The sequence below is a fragment of the Thunnus thynnus genome, chromosome 16 (genome assembly GCF_963924715.1).
Source record: "Thunnus thynnus chromosome 16, fThuThy2.1, whole genome shotgun sequence".
Lineage (NCBI taxonomy): Eukaryota > Metazoa > Chordata > Actinopteri > Scombriformes > Scombridae > Thunnus > Thunnus thynnus.
The window spans coordinates 26,196,032-26,216,480 of NC_089532.1; the positions used below are offsets into that span (position 1 = coordinate 26,196,032).

At 41.6% G+C, this 20,449-nt stretch overlaps 1 protein-coding gene across 1 annotated transcript in view; it reads right to left on the bottom strand.

Moving 5' to 3' along the window:
• Positions 1-15,252, bottom strand: part of LOC137199911 (myelin transcription factor 1-like protein) — a 120,549-nt gene extending 105,297 nt beyond the window's left edge. The window contains exons 1-2 of the mRNA XM_067614522.1: positions 15,014-15,252; positions 13,070-13,139 (exon numbers count right to left, since the gene is read on the bottom strand). The gene's annotated coding sequence lies outside the window, so the exon portion shown is untranslated. The remainder of the gene's footprint in view (positions 1-13,069; positions 13,140-15,013) is intronic.
• Between the last annotated feature and the right edge of the window lie 5,197 nt (positions 15,253-20,449).

Sequence of the window (20,449 nt, forward strand, 5' to 3'; positions counted from 1 at the left end):
ACCCGGGCACATTAACGCACTTCAGAACACATACACACACACACACACACACACACACCCACAGACATATACAACCCACTCTCTTGCCTCTAAGCAGTCTAGTCCAGTTACTACAAAGCCCACCAAGAGCTCTTTGCAGATCAAATAATCATGCCTTCCATCTGTTTCCATTTCTCTACATTAGCTTTGTGAAGGCGCCCTACAGACCCCGTTAAGAAGCGCCGCAGCCATGGGTAAAATAATGATTCCTCTCTCAACCCCCTACTCCTCATTATCTCAATCCAAAGCCAATTCAATGACAGGGAGTAGATATGGGCCAATTGCATGTAGGTCCTTATACTGTTCTGTAATGACGTCTAACTGTGATATTATGCAGGGCTTACAATGTAATGGGGTTTTTTATAGTATATGAATAGTTATTTTGATGTTGTTATGGTATAAAATATAGATCATAGTATAAACTATGTCTGAAATATGTTGCCCTCGATCCTTCTGGAAGCCTTTTGATTTTGCCCTGTTTCTGCTACCTGTGCAGTGTGACTGTGTATCTTTTCTATTCATTTTCCATTAATTTGATCAACCAAGTCAGAGTTACCCTCAGAAATGACATGTACAATAAATAAGAGAGACAGTACAGATATAATGTACAAATTGGGGTGAAAATGAAGTAGTGAAATTCATAATATCACCATCTTTCTCTTACAATGAGGTGGGAAGCTGATATTCAGCCTGTGAGAGTATGTGCCATCTTGCCATTGAGCTTAGGAAGGGGGGGGGGATGTTTGGTCTCTGTTATGCAAGATGGAAATGAGTTTGCCACGCTTTGCTGTAGCCAAGCTATTTTGGAACGGCTCACATCGGAAAACGCTGGGCCGAGCAGGAAAATTAGGTCACTTACACGAGCAGGGCAGTGCCTTCTTTCGTGAAGTGAGCGGTGGCGAGGGCTAAGACTAAAGAACTAAAATGTGTAGTGCTATTTATTCAGGGCAGGGGGTACACAGATTTGAGTAAAATGAACAAGATGCGGGAGCTTAACACAGGCAAAGCAAAGAAGCGTTTTAACAGAGACCTGGCAATGACCTGAATACATTGCAGCAATGGAAGGGAAGCGAGAATCCAGCTCTGAGTGCATAGCTTCAAATTTCTCCTGCATTTTGTAGCAGATCACACTACACACTTTGACTTTCTTGTCTGTATGCAGAGACCGATGCTGACACAGAGGGTCTGATTTATTATGCATGGGACTGTGGGGCGCAATTGGTGAGGGGGAATGAGAAACGATGGCATCCTCCTTGTTAACAGTAAATATGTGATCCATCCCCCTCGTTAACCACTGAACTGAGATGAAGAAGTGAAGGGAAAACTTGCACCAAACCCCCCTCCCCTTCAGTGTTATTTGAAATAATCATATACCAGGACAGGGGAAATCCTGTTACAGAGAGAGCAGGATAACAATGAAACAGAGATGCACTGCAGTCAGAGCCAGAGCAAAAGGATAGATATGGGAGGGTACAGTGAGAAGAGAGACACACAAGATTCTGGGAGACAGACAGGCTGAGATAAAGGAGATGACAGAGGGAGCAGAGGAACAGAGGAAGGACAGACAGGGAAAGGGTACATGAGGAGAGATGGAGCAACTAGAAATGTGTGTGTGTTGGGGTGGGAGTTAGCAGGAAGGCCCAGAGGTGCCTTGTCAGCAGTTTCAGGGGGCCGTGTCTGAGGAGGCCTCCAGGTGGCAGGTGGATATGCCCTAGTTTGAGGAGCGGTGTCTCTGTCCTCTAACACACTCACACAAAAATGCGCAGGAGGCATGTGCATAAAACATGTAAACAAACATGTGAGGTTTGAGATACACATGTGCACCTTCTGTCATTATCTCACTCTCCTTCTCCCAGCGTGATTAACACTGTAGTCCCTGAGGTGCCACCATACTTAGCCAAAGCAAGAGTACATAACAGTGCACTGCAACAATGAGTATACTGAGAGATACTGAGTAGTTAAAAGTTAAATGCTTTATCTTAGATTAATTGATTAGTCAATCAACAGAAAATTAATTGTCAATAATTTCGATAATCAATTGGTAATTTTTTAAAGCAAAACTTCCAAATGCTGGTTCCAGCTTCTAATATTGTAAATATTGATTTTCTCAGTTCTCTATAGTATATTGAATCTGTGTTTTGGACTGTTGATTAGACAAAACACGCAATATGACTCTGAGAAAATAGGATCATAATTTTTCTATATATTGTGATGCTTTATTGACCAAATAATTAATCAAGAAAATAATCTGCAGATTAATCAATAATGAAAATAACTGTTTGTTGCAGCCCTAGTTAAATATTAACTTATTTTTAACATGCTGTTATTATTATGTAAATATCAGCATTTGCACTTTGCTTCTTTCAAAAAGAGGATGCCTACTATTTCTTAATGACTTGAAATATCATTCTGCCTCTTTCAGTTCCCTGAAGGTAGCCACAAACAATTTTTTTTATGTTTGATGACACACTAAGATTGTATTTTCTTGCCTGTGTGTGATGATTTACCGATTACTGAGCTTCTTTGACAAAATGTTACACTACAACTGGGCTCCAAAAATTGGACTCCAAAACAAAGTGATCGACTAAAATGCACACGACAGAAAGACAGATTATCTAAACTAAAATGGCCTTTCCAATTCAAAAGACTGTTCTGACACTCCTCAAAAAGGAACCAAATCAAAAATGAGTGTGCTTAGATTGTTGTCTGACACAATCCTTTCTGTGTCTGAGTTTGATTTTAGGAGCTTGTCAAAGCAAGCCATAAGCACTAAGTGGTCAAAATTGAATCCACATCATTGTTCCCCAAACAAAAGCTGTATGTTCACGAAACAAAGCTATCGATCTGTGCTGTTTTCCTGGGAGTTTGTGTGAAGTGTGTGTGTGTGTGAGTCAATATTTATGCATCTATGTCTGTTTATGTTCCAACTGTTGCAAGCGTGTCGCTCAACTTGCATGTTTGCATGCATGTGTACACATATGCCTGCCTACATTCGCACATTTGATTCCACATATGTGTGAGCATGTGCAGTAGGCATTATGAGGGGGGATGTAGCAAAATGACCAAAATGCATCCCGCTTGTTAACCTGCCATCCCCCCTCTCCATCCCCTAGTAGCAGAGAGAGTGCAGGGGCAGAGGGGTTGTTTAGTTGAGTATGTTCAGTCTAGTCTGCCTGACTCATTGATCCTTTATCCGACTGAGGTTTGTGCAAGTATAAATCTATGGCCCTGAACATGACTCTGAAATATCAGTAGCCTGACTGTACTGTGTATTGAAAAATCTCTGGCACTGTCCGTGGTGCTGAAGTAGCAGACATATTTGTAATTGCGCCTTTTTCTCTCAGTCCCACCCTTCTGTCAGTTACATCTTGGTTCTATAATATTCTCTAAACTATATACCATAAATACTCAATTCTATACTATATTGTAGCCTATATACTCTATAGAGTATTGTCACCTTTATGATCAAAGTGACAAGTAGCAACTTGTAGTCGCGGAAGAGTGAGAGACACACTGCTGTCTGTAATATTCCTATAATATTTCTGTGATCATTCAGTAGGAAATGTGTTGCTGAAAATATATGAAAATATTTTAGGGGATACATGAAAGCAGATATAGTTTTTACTGTATATATTTGGTGTAACCTGGGAGTGGAGCAGGTAATGTGAAGAAATTACCCACCGCGTTCAGCTACTACAGTTCCATAATTCAAGGTAAAGTTTATACCGTCAAAACTACAGTGTGTTTTGAAAAATAAGCATTATAAAAATGCTTAATGTCCACATCCGGTAAAACAATAGGCCTACACAAAATATGTATTTAGCCTAATAGCAGTTCTATTAAATCAAAATTATAATGGCAATTATAATATCAAGAATTAGTCTAGGCCTATATGATAATCCTACAGTCCTAACCCTAACCCTAAATCTCCCATTGGGCCATCTCCCCTGTTGAAAATTAACTAATAACCTACTGAGCATGTGTATGCGTGTGTGCGTACGCCGAGCTGTCAGTCCTAAAGAGGGGCTGTGCTGCTGTCATGCGATGACACCTCTCATTTGCTGCTGTCCTGTGAAGCGGAGCTGAAGGCAGAGGTCAGGCCACCCTCACAGAGACGCTGCGACTCAGAGCACATCATGTCTGCCTGCCTGCAGAATCATACACACATTCAATCATGCACACATTTATTTCCATACACACACACACACACACACACACACACACACACACACACACACACACACACACACACACACAGACCCATGCTTGCCCGAACTCCACACACCAGCTGCATTTATCTGAATTTTCCTTTGAGTCTACTTCATCTCCAACATGTTTCACATTGAAGCTATTCAGTTCATGGAAAAAGAAAAAAAATAACAATAATAATAGGATCATGAGAATTGACTGTTTCATTGTCTATAACAATAACTACTCTGAGTGCTGATTGAAATAAATACTGCTTAATACAATGCCCTCTTTAGTCAGCGGCACATACATTTCTGTATTTATATTCATTCTGCCCTGCACATCACTGTCTCTATGGAGAGGGGAACTGGGTTGAAGCCTGTATATGTAGAGACGTGTAATATGCCTGCTGAATGCAACACTACACTCGACAGTCATCTCTTCCCCTCACACCTCCAATAGCCCCCCACTCACTGCTCCTGTAGGCCGTCCATTCGTTTCGACCAGTGTCACATGCCGTCGTCAATTACCCATTAGACAGTGTAATATTCGGCCAATATTGCCGGCGTGTGACTGGGAGATTTTAGAGTGATCAAAACCGACAAATCTGATTTACAGAGCTAGCATAAATAAGGAGATTGTGCCGTCCCTGATTGCCCTGTTGAATAATGGATGCCTGTTTGGTAATCATTTTCCAATATCACACCACTTTCCCCTAGACTGGCCTAGCAAAGATTCCCTTTCTCTTTTTTTCCTCTTTCTTTCTTTTTGTCATTCTTTCTTTCTTCTTCTTCTCTGTCCTTCCTTCCCTCCTGTATACCCTGATATGCTGGTGTCCCATTCCAAGTAGCCAGATTCTTTGACTGACATGGTGTCATTGTTTAGAGAGAAAAAATGTCAACAGGTACGAATGTTACGGCTGATTCAATTTGCAAAGGTTTATGTGAGTTTATGTGAGCAGGCAGAACATGAAAATAAATCTGACCTCACAACAGGTAAACTTGTTTTTACAGTAACGCTGGTAAAAACAAACCTGGTTTTTACTTATTTGTATATTTATGAGTCATGTCAAAGACACATTTTGTCTTATTTCTATAAAATATGTAAATCGACACTCATATTCTCTGTGGTTTGGAAATGGCTGAATTCTGGAGGCTTTTTAGTTTTGGATTTAATGATACATAACTGGCAGCAGTTCAGTCTGAACATTCAAGTGTTGCGCACATCACTGAGCTTCATCTCAGGTTTCTAATGTCAATTATCAGCTACAGCCTCATGGATGAGAAGTTTAGCTCACGTAACTAGCTAGGATTAGAATCTCTGATATTTCTTCCTCCCTCATTGTATGTGAAGGCAGGGTACCAGGGTACTGGACATAGAAAACATTACCATAGAGAGGGTATAGCAGGGGGCACAAAAGATTGAATTGTCTGCTTGAGTACCTTCCATTTCTATCATGGTTTGCATACCCAGCCTGCAGTTCATACTAAATGTAATACTAAAACTAATTGTAATTGCATGACAACAACACAAGCAGTCTCAAGGTCAGTGCTTTGATGATATCGTAGCAGCACTAACAGCTGCTCCTGTGCTCTTTGTAATATTCTTCAAGGCACAGTTGTGCCTCTAATGGGAAAAGGCCAAACCAGGTTATGAAAATCCTTATTTACAGCTAGCTGCCTGGCTGTGTGAAGTAGGTCACGGCAGCTCCTGAAATGGAACGAACCTCACTCACACCATTTAATACTTTTATTTTGAATGCTTGCTGCCTTACAATGGCACCGAAGGGAAAGACACAAACACACTGTTTGCACTCCTCCTTAGCAAGAGTGTCTTGACTTTACTGTTAAAAATGTGTCTGCACATGTGTATAGTCCAGCTTTTACCTGACAAAACAATAGAAATAGGCAGCAACATTATCTCCAAAGCCTTTAAATATCAGTGGTACAGAGGTCAAATGTTTTAGCTATTAATACTATTAGGAGCATTCCAGCATAGTCGGGCAGCATACCCTCTATCTGGAATGGCGTCCAATGTCTAACCAATAAAAGAAGCAGTGCAACACAGCCCAGATTTAGTTAGGATGTCACCTTACAACAAATGATCTCAATGCCCCACAGGTCAGACAGGCTAATATAAAGCTACGTAGTCTGGCACTTGATGCTCATCATCATATACCTAGACATTTGCAACTTATACAATATGTCTGATAGTGCTGGATGGGTGTGGGGCCTGGGGTGTAGGTGAGCGTTGTCCCCTGGGGTGATGGATGCCTGTGGGAGGCTGTTATGCCACAAGGTGAAAGTGTCCATTAATCAGCCCCACTACCACCACTGCCGTGGCTTTCCCATTACCAGCGCACTCCAAGCAGCCTGATTGGTTTTTAATTGGCCTGCCCGCCAGGAGATAGATCATGTTTTCCCCGAGGACAGGCACGGAGGTGTGTGTGTGTGTGTGTGTGTGTGTGTGTGTGTGTGTGTATGGCAGGGGGCACCCGTGCTATCTCGGGAGGAATACCCACATCAAAATTCTCTCTATGTACCTATGTTACAAGCAGGGTGAACAACCAGATTTAGGTGAGAACTTGTTCTATTACTACTATTATTACTTTTGCCAGTAACAAGTAATGTCACCTTTCTTTTTTTTTAATTTCAGCAGTATCATGACAGATACCAATTATTAACTAATTATACAAGTACATCCCTCCACATGTGATATTGAAATTGGCATATCCAAAAACTACATCCTAACCTCATCCCTGATATGTTTTCATGAAAATGACTCATCCCCCTTTCATATTACAATGATTTATTTAAAATATATATTTGAAAAGTTAGCTTTATCTGGATGGAAGCATTCCCATGTCATTGATTTTATGATAAACATAGACGAACAATGTTTTGTTTACATGGTCATGCACAAGAGAGTCACTCGGTTATCTCAGGTTTTGAAGGTAAGAGCAGTCGCAACTGCAGTTTCTGAAGGTGTAATTCTGTAATTGTATTAACCTTTAAAATACATATTAAATATGTATTATTTTTGGCTAGTTTCACATTGTCCCTATCAAGTTTGTAGTATTTTAATAATTTAAACACAGTAATTCTAATATGTAACATGGCCAAAGTTACATTTTCCAATGGCTGCTAAACCATGAATTTGGGTTTGAGTGATGAATGTGCCATAATTAATAGCCTGTAGTAGCAAGAGTAGCAAGGATGCATGTGTGAAGGACACGAAAGCAGCTACATCTTACACTGAGTAGACGTCAGTATTGACATTGTGTCTGCTCAAATAGATCAATCCCCTCTCCGCCCTAGCCTGACCACGTCATTGAGAAGATTGGAAGAACACATTGATTCCCTATGGTATCTTCACACAGGTTCACAAGGATACACGTTCACAACACAACCAAAGCCTGTTCATTCTGGCCATTGTATGTTTGGGAGACAAAAATAAATGAATAAAATTAACATTTGTGATGATATGTTCAAATGAATCCCAGCTGCTGCGTGATCGATTTGTGTCATACTATGATTCATCTTAGGGACAGCAGCAGACAGCCTCCATGGTGAGGGCAAATATACTGCAGGCCAGCATTTCTATGGGTGCACAACAGCCTGACGTCAAGGGCAGGTTATGTTAGGAGGCCAGCCTGTAAGCCTGTCTTAGCCTTCACCACAGGGAGAGAGGGTGATCTGCTCTGTGTTAGGGAGATATGCTCCTGGTGGGGAGCTGGAGTTAGCACGATCTACTGGGAGCTGCATCCAGTAGAGTAGAGGCTACAGACCGGAGCTATTTTGAGAGTCTGGCCATAAGTTCTACTGTAGGTGTATACAGGGATGTGATTCAAGGTTAAATCATCTTCACCAATATGTTGAAGGGATACAATTTTACAATCCCCAGTTTTTGTCATAGTAATATCAAACTAATTTAGCATTGCCTTGCATTGTATATATTTGTTTCCGTTTTATTCTGACAACCTTTCACGCTGGTTTGGAATGCATTTCCTCTGTAGTACAGTGTCCTCTGACACACGCTGTCAGCAGCCGCTTCCTTTTCACATGCCAGCAAGCAGCCTCACAAGAGGCGCGTATGAGGCTCTCACCATTCTCCCCTGAGCTTATCCCTCTTATTGCAGGCACCCCAACTGGAGTTGCCAGTGCAGCAACAAGGTTGTGATCCCTCACTGGCTTCCCACCCACAAACTAATTCTGCTTGTTGAAATCCAAGCATAAATTCAAGTTTAATTTTTTTAATCTAATAGACAACCTCACCATCATTTCTAGTATACTGGACATGGTTTCCCTCAGACTTCAAATTGAGAGCAACACGAATATGTAAATTTACATATTGGTCTATTTTACATACATTTATAATGTAAAATGGAATATATCAAAATGTGTTTTTAATATATTTCTATGTTTTGTAGATACATATTTAAAGGCACTTGCAAAACTGACCACTACTCAGATCAGACAGTGTAGCATTAATGCAGAGTCATGCTATGGTCTGTATGGCTCAGACATACTAAGCATAGTGTGTGGATGGATGTGTGATCCAGCCACTCAACATGGAGGCTAATATTAGCGCGTGGCTGCCCCCCACCCCTGCCGGTTGCATACAGGAGATCCCCCGGAGGGTTTCTGCTGCTCATTCATTAGGCTGCTGAGGAATATGGGACATACAGTATCTCCCACGCAAGGCTGGAGTAAAGACCCTCACCCATTCATACAGTGGACTCAGTCTGTGGTCATATATCTTCTGGAAAAATCTGTAGGGTTTTTTTTCTTGCTACATTATATTACTGTATTTAGACATGGATAAAATAAGTATTTAGAACAATAACAAAATCACATACTGAGCAGAGAGGAAGGGACTAGTGGTCACACATTACAATACCCAAGTACAGCACATCAGTACATTTCTTATAACCTTACAGTTCATATTCAGCAATCCCATCAGCACCCAATTTCCTCTCCCCTCCAGCTCTGACTAGACTGTTGGGATTATGAGGGGCTGGGCTCTTCGACTTTCATACCGGAGAGAGACAGGGGATAGAGAGAGAGAGAGAGAGAGTGAGAGAGAGAAAAGGTAGGAGAGAGGGAGGGGGGTTCCCACAATGTTGGTCTCAGTAAGACCCGGGTAGCGTGCTTTCCCTCTATAATTTAATCACATTCAGCTGTCTCCCTGTCCTCGGCTCGCTCAGCAAAGCACATCAGGCACCACGGTGGCACAAACGCGCACTAACACATACACACAGTCACACACATTCTCTCAGCACACCAACCGCCAAAGTCTCCTCCTAACAAGCAAGAAATTTCCTTCCTCTTCCAACTAAAGGAACATCCCAAAGAACATGACTTCACCTCGTGCCAAGTCGGCGAGGCGGCTTGTACTGGCCGTTTCAATATAGTGACACAACCCTGTGTAAGATACAGGGCACGGAAGGAAACTATATTGCATAAAAAGACCTTATTATTCTTACTAGCAGAACTTGATAGAGGAAGAAGGACTGTCTGCAGTCTTCATCGGCTTCTGTCTGATAACTATTTTATGGTACAAGACTGAGATTGGAATGAATCTACAAAAAACTAGTGACTTCCAGTTACCAAAGTGAGTATGGTGATAAGAGGACCTCCAATAAAAATATTCTTGGCATGGGGAAAGCACTGTTACATTCCCTCACAGCATCCCCAGATGGCACCAAACATTGTCTCCATCATTTGTTGACATGAGAAACATTCTTTCTGACACACTTTGGGCAAGGGAGAGTAGACACAAGTAGCTCACTTTGTATCACAGCTTTGTTTGTCTTGACAGAATGAAACATGTTGCAGCGCATCTGCCTTCTGCTGTGTGTGTACAGTATATGCCACCCACGGGAGCCACACAACAACATCTGCATTGTCTTTTCCTGCACGCAAACCAGAAAAATAATGTGTGTCGGATGAAATATAGACCGAAGGGACTGCGTGCGTGCGTGTGTGTGTGTATGATTGTTTGTGTATATGCATGTGACTCAACCAAAGAGTTTACTGTATTTGAAGTTGGGAACTCAAGCTCTCTTCCAACTTTAAATCTTCTCCTTCCCCTCTCTGGATCTTTTTCCACAACTTGTAATTGTTTTCTAGCAGTCACAGCGCCTACCTCCCCTCCTTCCCTGGATGCCAAACAGTGTCCTCGCTACCTTTCAGACCTCAGAGTGACAGCAAATAGAACGCATCGCACAACGTAATAGACTGATTTTAGCAAAGCATAAAAGCTTAATAAAACTTCAGACTCAGTTTACAGCTAAATGGAATTGTGCATACAGTGACTTAAATTCATTTTCAATAATAACAACATAATATGTAACAGCTAAACAAATATATAGTGATAACAAACGTCTAAACAAAAACTATTTTCCAACACAGCTGAGGTTTGTAGTACAGCATTATCCACAGCAGGAGCACAAAACTTAGAGAACAAACTTTTAAATGGGCACTCGTTTCAGACTTCGACTTTTAAATATTTTTTTTGTAATATAAAAATTACTTTGATTTCATTCTCGATTGAAGATGTCAGCGGGGAGAACATTCGGCCTATTAATTAGTGGGTAAAGTAATGCTGGAGAGTAAAAAGCAATTTCACATAAAAATGATATCAACCATCCCAGAGCAACATGACTGAAACAACAATAAAGCATCCAAATCATCTCAGCCATCTGTTACTTTTTCTCACTCAAGTCATTGCACCAGTGCCACGAGATCAAACTACTAAACCGATCTAAACAATGAGTCACATCACAGCAACTAACACTACAGGACAACTGGGAATATTAAGGCTCATAATTTGTTGATCAGCCTCTGATTGAATCTAGAAATATTGATTTAGCTATCTCATGTTCCAATATTTTCTCTGCAAGATTTTGTATGTACCTTATATCCTAAATCAATTGACAAGCAAAAGCATAAGATGCCATAAACGAGTACAAGTGACCTACCAACGGCAGTCTTCTCTTTAAACTTTTCCTCCTGCTCTCCAGAATGCGCTTCCTCTCCTTTTTTCACAGTCTTCCCTTTACTTCTCTCCCTTACTCTCTCCCCCAATTCACTTACTGTGCTCACTGAAAAGTTCTGCTCTCCCCCTGCATGCAAATCATTTTTACGACTTGAGAGATGACTGGGAATGAGGGAAGGAGGGAGAGCGAAGGGAGAAAGGATGACAGAGGGGTGGAGGAGTAGAGATAATGGTTGGAAGGCAGGCGACCAATGGGCCTGGAGCCTAATGGAAAAAGGGAATCAGGACACACCAATGAGGCGCAGCCTGGAGAGAGAGAGTGAGAAAGAGAGAGAGAGAGAGAGAGAGTGAGAAAGAGAGAGCGCGGAGGAACGGGCGAGGGAAGCAGGGATGGCGAGAGCACAGTCGGGAGGAGACGGTGTAACGCAGACCGAGAAAGACACTGAGGGAGAGAGAAAGCATACAGAGAGAGCACTGAGAAATAGAGAGAGAGAGAGAGAGAGAGAGAGAAAGAGAGAGAGAGAGAGAGAGAGAAGAGAGAGCTGTACGTAGCGGATGTGCACGGTAGGGGGAGAGAGGCGAGTATCCCAGGCGAGATGAAGAGACTGCATATCAGAGAGGAGAACGAACAGAAAGAAAAGCTGAAAGAAAAAGGAGAAAGAGGAAGGAAGACAGGGAAAGAAGGAAGGAGCTGACTTACCCGGGTACTGCTAGTGGCATCCTTCACACACCGCCTTGCAGACTCCACACACACATACACATGCACCCACCCCAGCGATAGAGGCGCACGCCGCGCTGCCGCTGAGACTAACCAATAGCAAAAACAACAAAGGAGAGGACTGCCAAAGCCGACTGGTATACCCTAAAGCAATCGTGCCTGTGTGTGTGTGTGTCTGTATGTGTGTGTGTGTGTGTGTGTGTGTGTGTGTTAGGGAGAGAGGGTGGGAGTGTGTATGAGCATGTGTTTGTTCTGAGAGGAGAGGGAGAGATGGTTGAAGGAAACTAAAATGCTCTCTCGTCTCTCTCAGTCCTATAAGCTGAACTGGTTTCCTTCTCTCTGTCTCTTTCTCTCTCTATCTGTGTATCTCGCTCTCTCTGTACACTGTGCATGTATGTCCTCCAACACTCAATATGTCCTCTCTCCCTCCCTTGCTCTCTCTCTGCCTGCTAATGTGCCCTCCCTTCCCCTTCTCCCTCTTATACATTTATTCAGGGCTGCAGACTGTCTGCTCCCAGAGTCAGTTCTTCCCACGGGCCCCGGGTAGAGATGGAGGGAGGGAGAGAGGGAGAACAGAGAGGAGATGGGGGGTGATAGTGAGCCATGTGGAACATGTGCAGTGCATTTATTTCAAATGGGAGAGACACAAATTTGTGCCTTTAAAAAGGCAAAATGAGCTCCACTCGTGGTTCAGTGCACATTATTTGGCCTGGGATCATTCAGAGAGCTGAGAGAGATACAAGATGCAAACTTAAAGGAAGTCTCTGGCTGATCGCTGGCTTGCTATTAATTAAAGCTTTTTTTCCCCCATTCCAGGCTTCAAGGCTGGCTGAGCACCAGAATTAAGAGCGCAGAAGATGAATGAGTATTGAAACAGGCTAGTTGTAGCCATGTGTTCGGTGATGAGCGCTGGAAATGCACTGCTCCCAAACAGGACACAATATTTACAATATAATCATGCTCAACCATAAAGAGGGTGACATTCATGCGCACTCTTGTGTGAATGAAAAGGGGAATAACAACGTGATGATTTCCATATTTACCCAGATATGCAAACACAGAGAATGTTAATTTGATCCCTGAGACATCATCATAATTAGATTATAAATTAGGTTCATTTCTTACCGGACAAGAGGTGCTAATTCATTCATTTTCCATCAGTGGGGGAGACTCAGCTGAAAATGCAGCAGCCACCCTATAGGCAGAAGAGAATATTGGGGACTTTTCATACGCTTATATGACAACCAATAACATATTCAAATAAATTCATGTTTACACATAAATATTCAGAACAACATTCAAAGACATGAGCCTATGTTGTGCTCTTCCAATTCAGTATACATGTATATGAGGCACATTGTTTTGATCCTCCCCATAACAGTAAACAAATCAAATGCCATACAGCAGTATTTTGCAGAACCAACAAGCACTGCTCTCTCCAACAATGCTGCCAGGCAGTTGAGGAAGGCATGATAAGTACTCTGGTGGGTTGGGACACAGATGCCCTCAGGGCGTTCAGTATTAGCAATTTCAAATTCTTATTTGGCTATGTTAATGCCAATCAAGCACAATTAATTTACCCCACATTCTTAAACAAATAAACAAAAGGGAGATATGTGCACGAATACGGAAAGTGCTGGTAATTTAAGGAATCATGACACATTAGGAATACTATCTGGAAATCCATGTAAAAGCACTTCTTGTGTTATAATACTCACTCACGTATCAGCACAGAAGCAGAAGTCTGAATGAAATAGTTACATGGTAGAAAGTTACAAAAGAATCAAAGCAGCAGAGACCACTGCTCGCTTCCCGTTTCAACCGACGACGTTGGAACATTTGCAGCCGTTTTTCTGGCGACAAAATCGAATATTTTAACCCAAACAATGATCTTTTCCTAATCCTAACCAAGTGTTTATGCCTAAACAGAATCAGACCTTAACCACGGCGCTGCCACACCATAAAACAAAATTATTCAACTGATAACAACCGTTTAATGCTGCGTTAAATGACACGCGAGAAGCTTAAAATGCGATCAACATTGAAACGTAGAGATTCCTCTTTACTCTGGTTTGCAGAAACGTGCAATGCCAACGTTTTATTCTGGTGACTGGGTTGTGAGATTCTACCTAGAAAATGTCTGATAGGCTTATACAATACAATGCTTTGCAAGGTGGTTTCCAAAGTAGTGTCAACTTGGTTTTCTAGTCAAAGGACTAAACTTCCACCTGTAGGCTATATAAAACTAGCTCCAACTGGACCAGTACAACCGTAAAATGCAGCACTGGTGCATCATTATTAACAGTGTAATAATGTCATGTATAAGCTAATAACATAATCAGTCACAGGGACCTATTTTTTTGCATTTTTAGATTTAGGAACAATTTGCTATCAATACTACTGTACGTCTGCTAAAGTAAGGTTCTGAATGCAGCATTTCTACTTGTAATGGAGTGTTTTTGTACTCATAAGGTCTGAATATTTATGAATATTTCTTCGACTGTCTACTGCCGACAACATTTCATTCCCGTGTACTAATGCCACAGCCCTGCTATTATTCCTTTTGGCTGAGCCTTAATTGACGTTAATTAGCATCATTACTTACACCTGTGCTTTTACTTGAACGGCTATGACGGGTCACAAATGTCGCATTGCGGAAGGCCTGTGAAAAAGCCCATCATTACTGAAGCAAGACATATGTAACCAATTATGAAGACAACTTTGAAAAATTTTGTTTTCAGATGCACGAGAAGTACTTAATTTACGTTCAGTTTGAGTGAACACTAGCTTAAAACCTGAAGTAAAGTAAAGTAGCTAAAATCACTTTATCACAGTCAGCATGACCTACTAGAGGTCAACATGTAGCTAACTTTAAGTGATTTTAAAACAGCAACAAAAACCCTTTTTTAACAACGAGAAACCAAACTTTATTTATTTATTTCAAAGACAAACCAAACCGAGCTCTTAAAAGTTGCTTTTCTCACTAGCACCTTTAGCCGGCTAGCAAGGTAAGGGAACAATATACTACGCAGTGAAACTCTCATTTAATTTTTATCTAAGTTGACTTACCATTGTTGAGGGTACGAACTTCTTCGGATGGAGAAAGACTATTTTTTTATAACTCGACTCAAAGATGATAATTACCTAATTAACAGTAGTTAACAGTGACTGTTAGAGTAACTGGCATGCGTTCATAGTAGACTATGAGCAGCGGCTGGCTGCAGGCAGCCCTGTGGGCGGTGGGACCGGGAGGTAGAGGAGGGTGTCTGGGCTGTAGTGATGGACAGTTCCTGGTGCTGAACCACATCCACGTGCTAAACACACAAAGACCAACAGGCACACAGAGAGAGACGGAGCTGCGTCACCCAAAAATGAAGACCAGGGGTAAAAGGAATGGTATAGAGCTTTAATGTCCGTCTTTAATATTACGATAATAATAATCAGATTTCTTCAATAATTCAAGATGAATGTCAACATGCATGTCAACATGACGTTTGTAAACAGGTAGCTAAAACAGTATATCACTCTGACACTTGTTATTAAAGTTAATTATAAGCCTTTTTATTTATTTATTTTGGAAGAAAATTAGGCCATCAAATCAAACAGACATACAGACACAAAATTAGCACAACCACCAAAACACTGACATGAGTCTAATCACTTAAGCTGTCCAACCCAGAATGGTATGAAAATAGAAATCAGATAAACATGGACATACAATACAGTAGTGTGGTCAGTCAGTGACAACACCCAAAGGGTTTTTTTTATCGACGCTTTAGCAAAGACAGCCCATCGCTGACGGTAACTCATCCAAAAAAGTGTGTGTAATGGGCGTAAACTATAAAATCCATCAAAACAGCCTATGAGGTGAATTCACTAAGAATGGATTGCGGCCGCTGATGGCACCATGAACTGCGCATCATCTGCAACCGCAATCTGCCCCGTCTCAAGGTCCTATTCACAAAAGATTTTGCGCTAATAATATGAAGGCGCAAACACGCCCATAAAGTTTTGCAACTAGAGCAATTTGCCCTTGTTTTGCGTCTGTTTGAGTGAGCAGAGCGGTTTCCAGTGTTTCAGGCTTTTTTCCACATTTCAGCGCACAGATTGGTCCATAATGAAAACTGCAGAGAGCACAAAAGCCTCAAATCGTGTGTCTTTAATTAGCAGAGGCGCACACACAGAGCTCTCCACAATCATGAACCAACTTTCATGTATTTTGCTTCTTTTGCTTCTCTAGTATTTCGCATCTATAACATAATCTACTGAAATGTCCGTCAAAATAGGCTACAGCTATTAATGTGACTCAGGCAGGTCTGAAACGTGTTAGATTAATGTCTGAATCTAACAGTAATGTTGTTCAGGTGTCACTGAATGTATCCGGGATTTCGCAGAAACATCAGTACTGATGTTCTGTTTGGTGCCCACAGCTGGCTGTGTGTCACAGCTGGCTGCAGCATCACACAGCAGCTGAAACTATAGGTGCGTCTCCAAACTGAGAAAGGGGCTGTGCGCATTTCCGCACGCGGCACAGCAGCAGTAACTTCATTAACAGTGGATCGGTCAGGATCTGACAGTAATTAATGTTCTGCTGCACATCTACACAGGTCAGCTGTTACACACAGATTCCACACAGATTACGGTGGAATTGTTTGTAATAAAGCAGCCCTTTACTGTATGGATGAATCCTGAGTTTCATCAGGGCTGTCAGGACATTTTTATTTTTAAGTAGCTGAAAGTCCGAGATAAACCTACCATCCCATACCCACCTGATCCCCCTAATGTATGGCTGAAGATTTCGCCCTTGATATCATTCAATATCAATTCAATATCATTCAAGTCTCACAAGCTTGAAGATTTCAAGAGAGAGAGAGAGAGTGAGTGCGCTTCAGACAGCACCAGCTCTCTGAAGGCGCTAATAATTTCACTCTAACTGCGAGCAGCTATTAGCGCTGCTCTTTGTGAATTGGACTGTTTTTGCAATGAGGTTCATTTGCATAGAAAGGGGCCAATTTTGCGCCAAACGTATGCATATTATCTCATTTACATACGCGCAAATAGCAAAGGAGAACGGAGCCGCTTTTGCTTGGCAGCGCAGTTTGGGCTGAATTTCACTCTTTGCGGGTACTTTGTGAATTATACGGTTTCTTTTTGTCTCATTTGCGGTTGAGCGTACGCAAAAGCTGCGCAGACCATTAGTGAATTCGCACCTTATTTTTTTTTTTTCCTGCACAGGTCTTGCATATGTGGTATGAGCTGCTGAATCATACATCTGCAACACACATGCAAACACGCTCTTCTCTCACTTGAGAAATGTGTTCATATGCACAATTTTTTTAAGGGATTAGGTCCAACATGGCAAGTGTGAACACACACTGCACGTACAAATGCACTTGTGATTTTAAAACAACCATACAACTTTCTGTCTTAGCTTAGAGTGAGAATGAAATGACTGGATACAGAGAGAGATAGCGGGTGAAAGAGAAGACCGGCAGCTGCAGGAGGCATGGAGGGAGCACGGGAGAGGGATGTTGTTGAGGTTAGAGGTGTTGATGCGGCAGAGTGAAATCAAGCTACAGGAGAAAGCCAGGGAGCCAAAGGAGGAGGAGAAAGAGAATCGGTGTGTTTTGGGACTCGAGACGATAGCGTGGGAGAAGGTGAAGGCTTGTTGTTCAGTGGGACCGAGGGAGAAGGGCGGGTAGGGGTGAGGGGGGGGGGAGAGAGAAAGAGAGAAAGAGAAAGAGTGATACCTTAAGGGAGCAGAGAGAGATGTATAAGAGAGGAGAGGTTGCATTGGTGGTGTATTGGGAGTAAGAGAGAAGAGGAATAACAAGCTTCAGCCTACTTATGTACAGTATAGTGTGTTTCTGCGTGTGTGTGTGTGTGTGTGTGTGTGTGTGTGTGTGTGTGTGTGTGTGTGTGTGTGTGTGTGTTGGGGGAAGAGAGAGAGAGAGAGAGAGAGAGAGAGAGAGAGAGAGAGAGAGAGAGAGAGAGAGAGAGACTTGTGTCTTTGGAATGGGATGACAAATGTGCCAGACATGAAAGACCAGAGCACATACAAACCCTTGGGGAGCCACTTCACCTGCACACACACATACACACACACACACACACATAGCAGCAGCAGCAGCAGCAGCAGCAGACACATACATACAACAGTGGCTTCAGGGGATAAACACAGTACTACACACAAGTTTGTATTACTATACTTGTGAGGATCCTCACTGAGTACATTCAGTTTTTAGCCCCAAAACCTACAATAACTTTAACCATCAAAACTATGTCTAACCCAAACCCTATAATAGCCAATACCCTAACCCTAACTCACTAAAGCTGCAGTAATCAATATTTTTTTATATTAAAAATTGATCAAATGACTCTGTGTAATGTGAATAGTGTCGACCAACTAGCAGATAATTATCATCTGACTCTGCAAATACCCCCCTAAGGAGCTTTTTAGCCTCTTTAAACTCATAGTTTTGATTTTTCACACTGCAAACTCCACTTGTATCAGCTCTGTTTCCAGAAGAAGCCAGCAGCTGTTTTCAGATTTTGAAAAAGGAAAAACACAGCAATATCTACCATTCACCGACCCATATTCTTTCTGGGTTACATTCTACAATAAAACCTTACATTCTGTCGGTAGTTTATTGGTTGATTTCAGTATATTTAGACTTAAAGGAACAGTTCAACATTTTGGGTAACACACTTATCTATTTACTTCTGACAGGATACCACTGTCACTCCCGTATGCTAATTATAGAGCTGGAGTTGATTAGCTTAGCTTAGGGTAAAAGCTGGATGCAGGGCAAATCACCTAGCCAAAGTTAAACTCCAAAGTTTTAAAAAGAATCACCTGTATAGCTCACTAACAGGCTGTATCTTGCTTTTTAAAATCTGTACAAAAATGTGACAGTAATAAGTTGAGGTTTTACAGGGAGTCACATACCAGAACGATTATTTGTCGATGACTTCAGACTTCAGGAAGTCACCGCACCTGCAGAAATAGTTACAGTATGTATCTCCCCTGAAAACCACAACTTGTCGTCTGTCATATCACATGTGACACATCTCTTGATCTCATGTTAATCACATTTAGAGCATCATTTCACATGTGGAAAATCCACATGAGGCACATGCAGGATTCAGACATTGCACATATGATAAATTCACATAATATAAGCACATCAATTAACACAAATACACATGTGCAACACTGTTTCATACGTGAAAATGTGAATATGAGCTACTTTTGTAAGGATGAATTTGACAACTTTTAGGCCAACAAAAGAATTAAAAAATATATAAATATATTAAACAAACCAACAAACAAACAAATAAATTAATAAATGATTCAGTATGTCTCCACCAGAATTTTATTCCTGGCAGTGTGGAGAGGGTTTCGCATGTAGACCTATTACTGAGAAATAAAACGTACACAAAACCCATGTTCCCTAAAAACCTCACATGTAGGCTATTGGTAGACACTACAATTTACCAATGCTCCCTAAACGCCTCACATGCAGAATATCTGGAGACTACAATTTTGGGCTGAGCTGAAGTTGACTGGATGAACTATAGTGTCCGTTCAAAATGTGCCTGAGACATCATGCACTATGTCTTGAACGTACATGCCAAGTTTTGTTCACAGTATACAGTTCAACAGTAGAGCTCAAGTCTCTTAAACTTTCTCAAGTCATTAACACTATGGATGTAATCCCACCTCTGACCAGCATGTGGGTTGCAAAGGCAGAGCGGCATTGTCCGTATTTCCATTTGTTGACTCCACAGGCAGACAAAGAAGCAAATCAACCTTATGAGGTATTTTTCCTTGTTTGCCCAGTAATCCACCTGCCAGGTATGAAGTAGATCCGACAAACTTACATACATAGATACATACATACAGACAGACAGACAGACAGAGATTCCTTGATTTATATAGAGAGATGACTATTTGTCATGTCCTTTGTTTGCAGCTTGTTAATTTGCCCCCAAGTGGCCAAAAACTCTTTCCATGCAGCTTTCATTTAAACACTGCACAAAAAAACTTAATCCCAAAAAAGAAGAAGGTGTCAAAATGCGTTCACTTTGGAAAACTGTCCTCGTTCTCATGTACTAAAACCCGAATACCAGACATTCCAACAAACACAGATGCACAAACACACACACACACAGTTTTGGAAATAGATGCATTCACACATAAAATCACTGCATGCAGTCATGATGTTGGATACACACACAAACACACACACACACAGACACGTGCTTATGTAAATTCAAAAGCATCCACATGAGAACAAAGGCATGGCATGGATATAAACAAGAGGGCATACATAAACATTACATGTCTATGCATTATGCAGACACATGCACACACCCAAGCTCCAATAGACACTCAAACACACACGTACACCCCATTTACCTCATTCACAGAGGTAAGACCACGCATCATTTCACCCCCTCACTCTCTTTCTCTCTCTCTCTCTAGTCCCCAAATCCATGGCA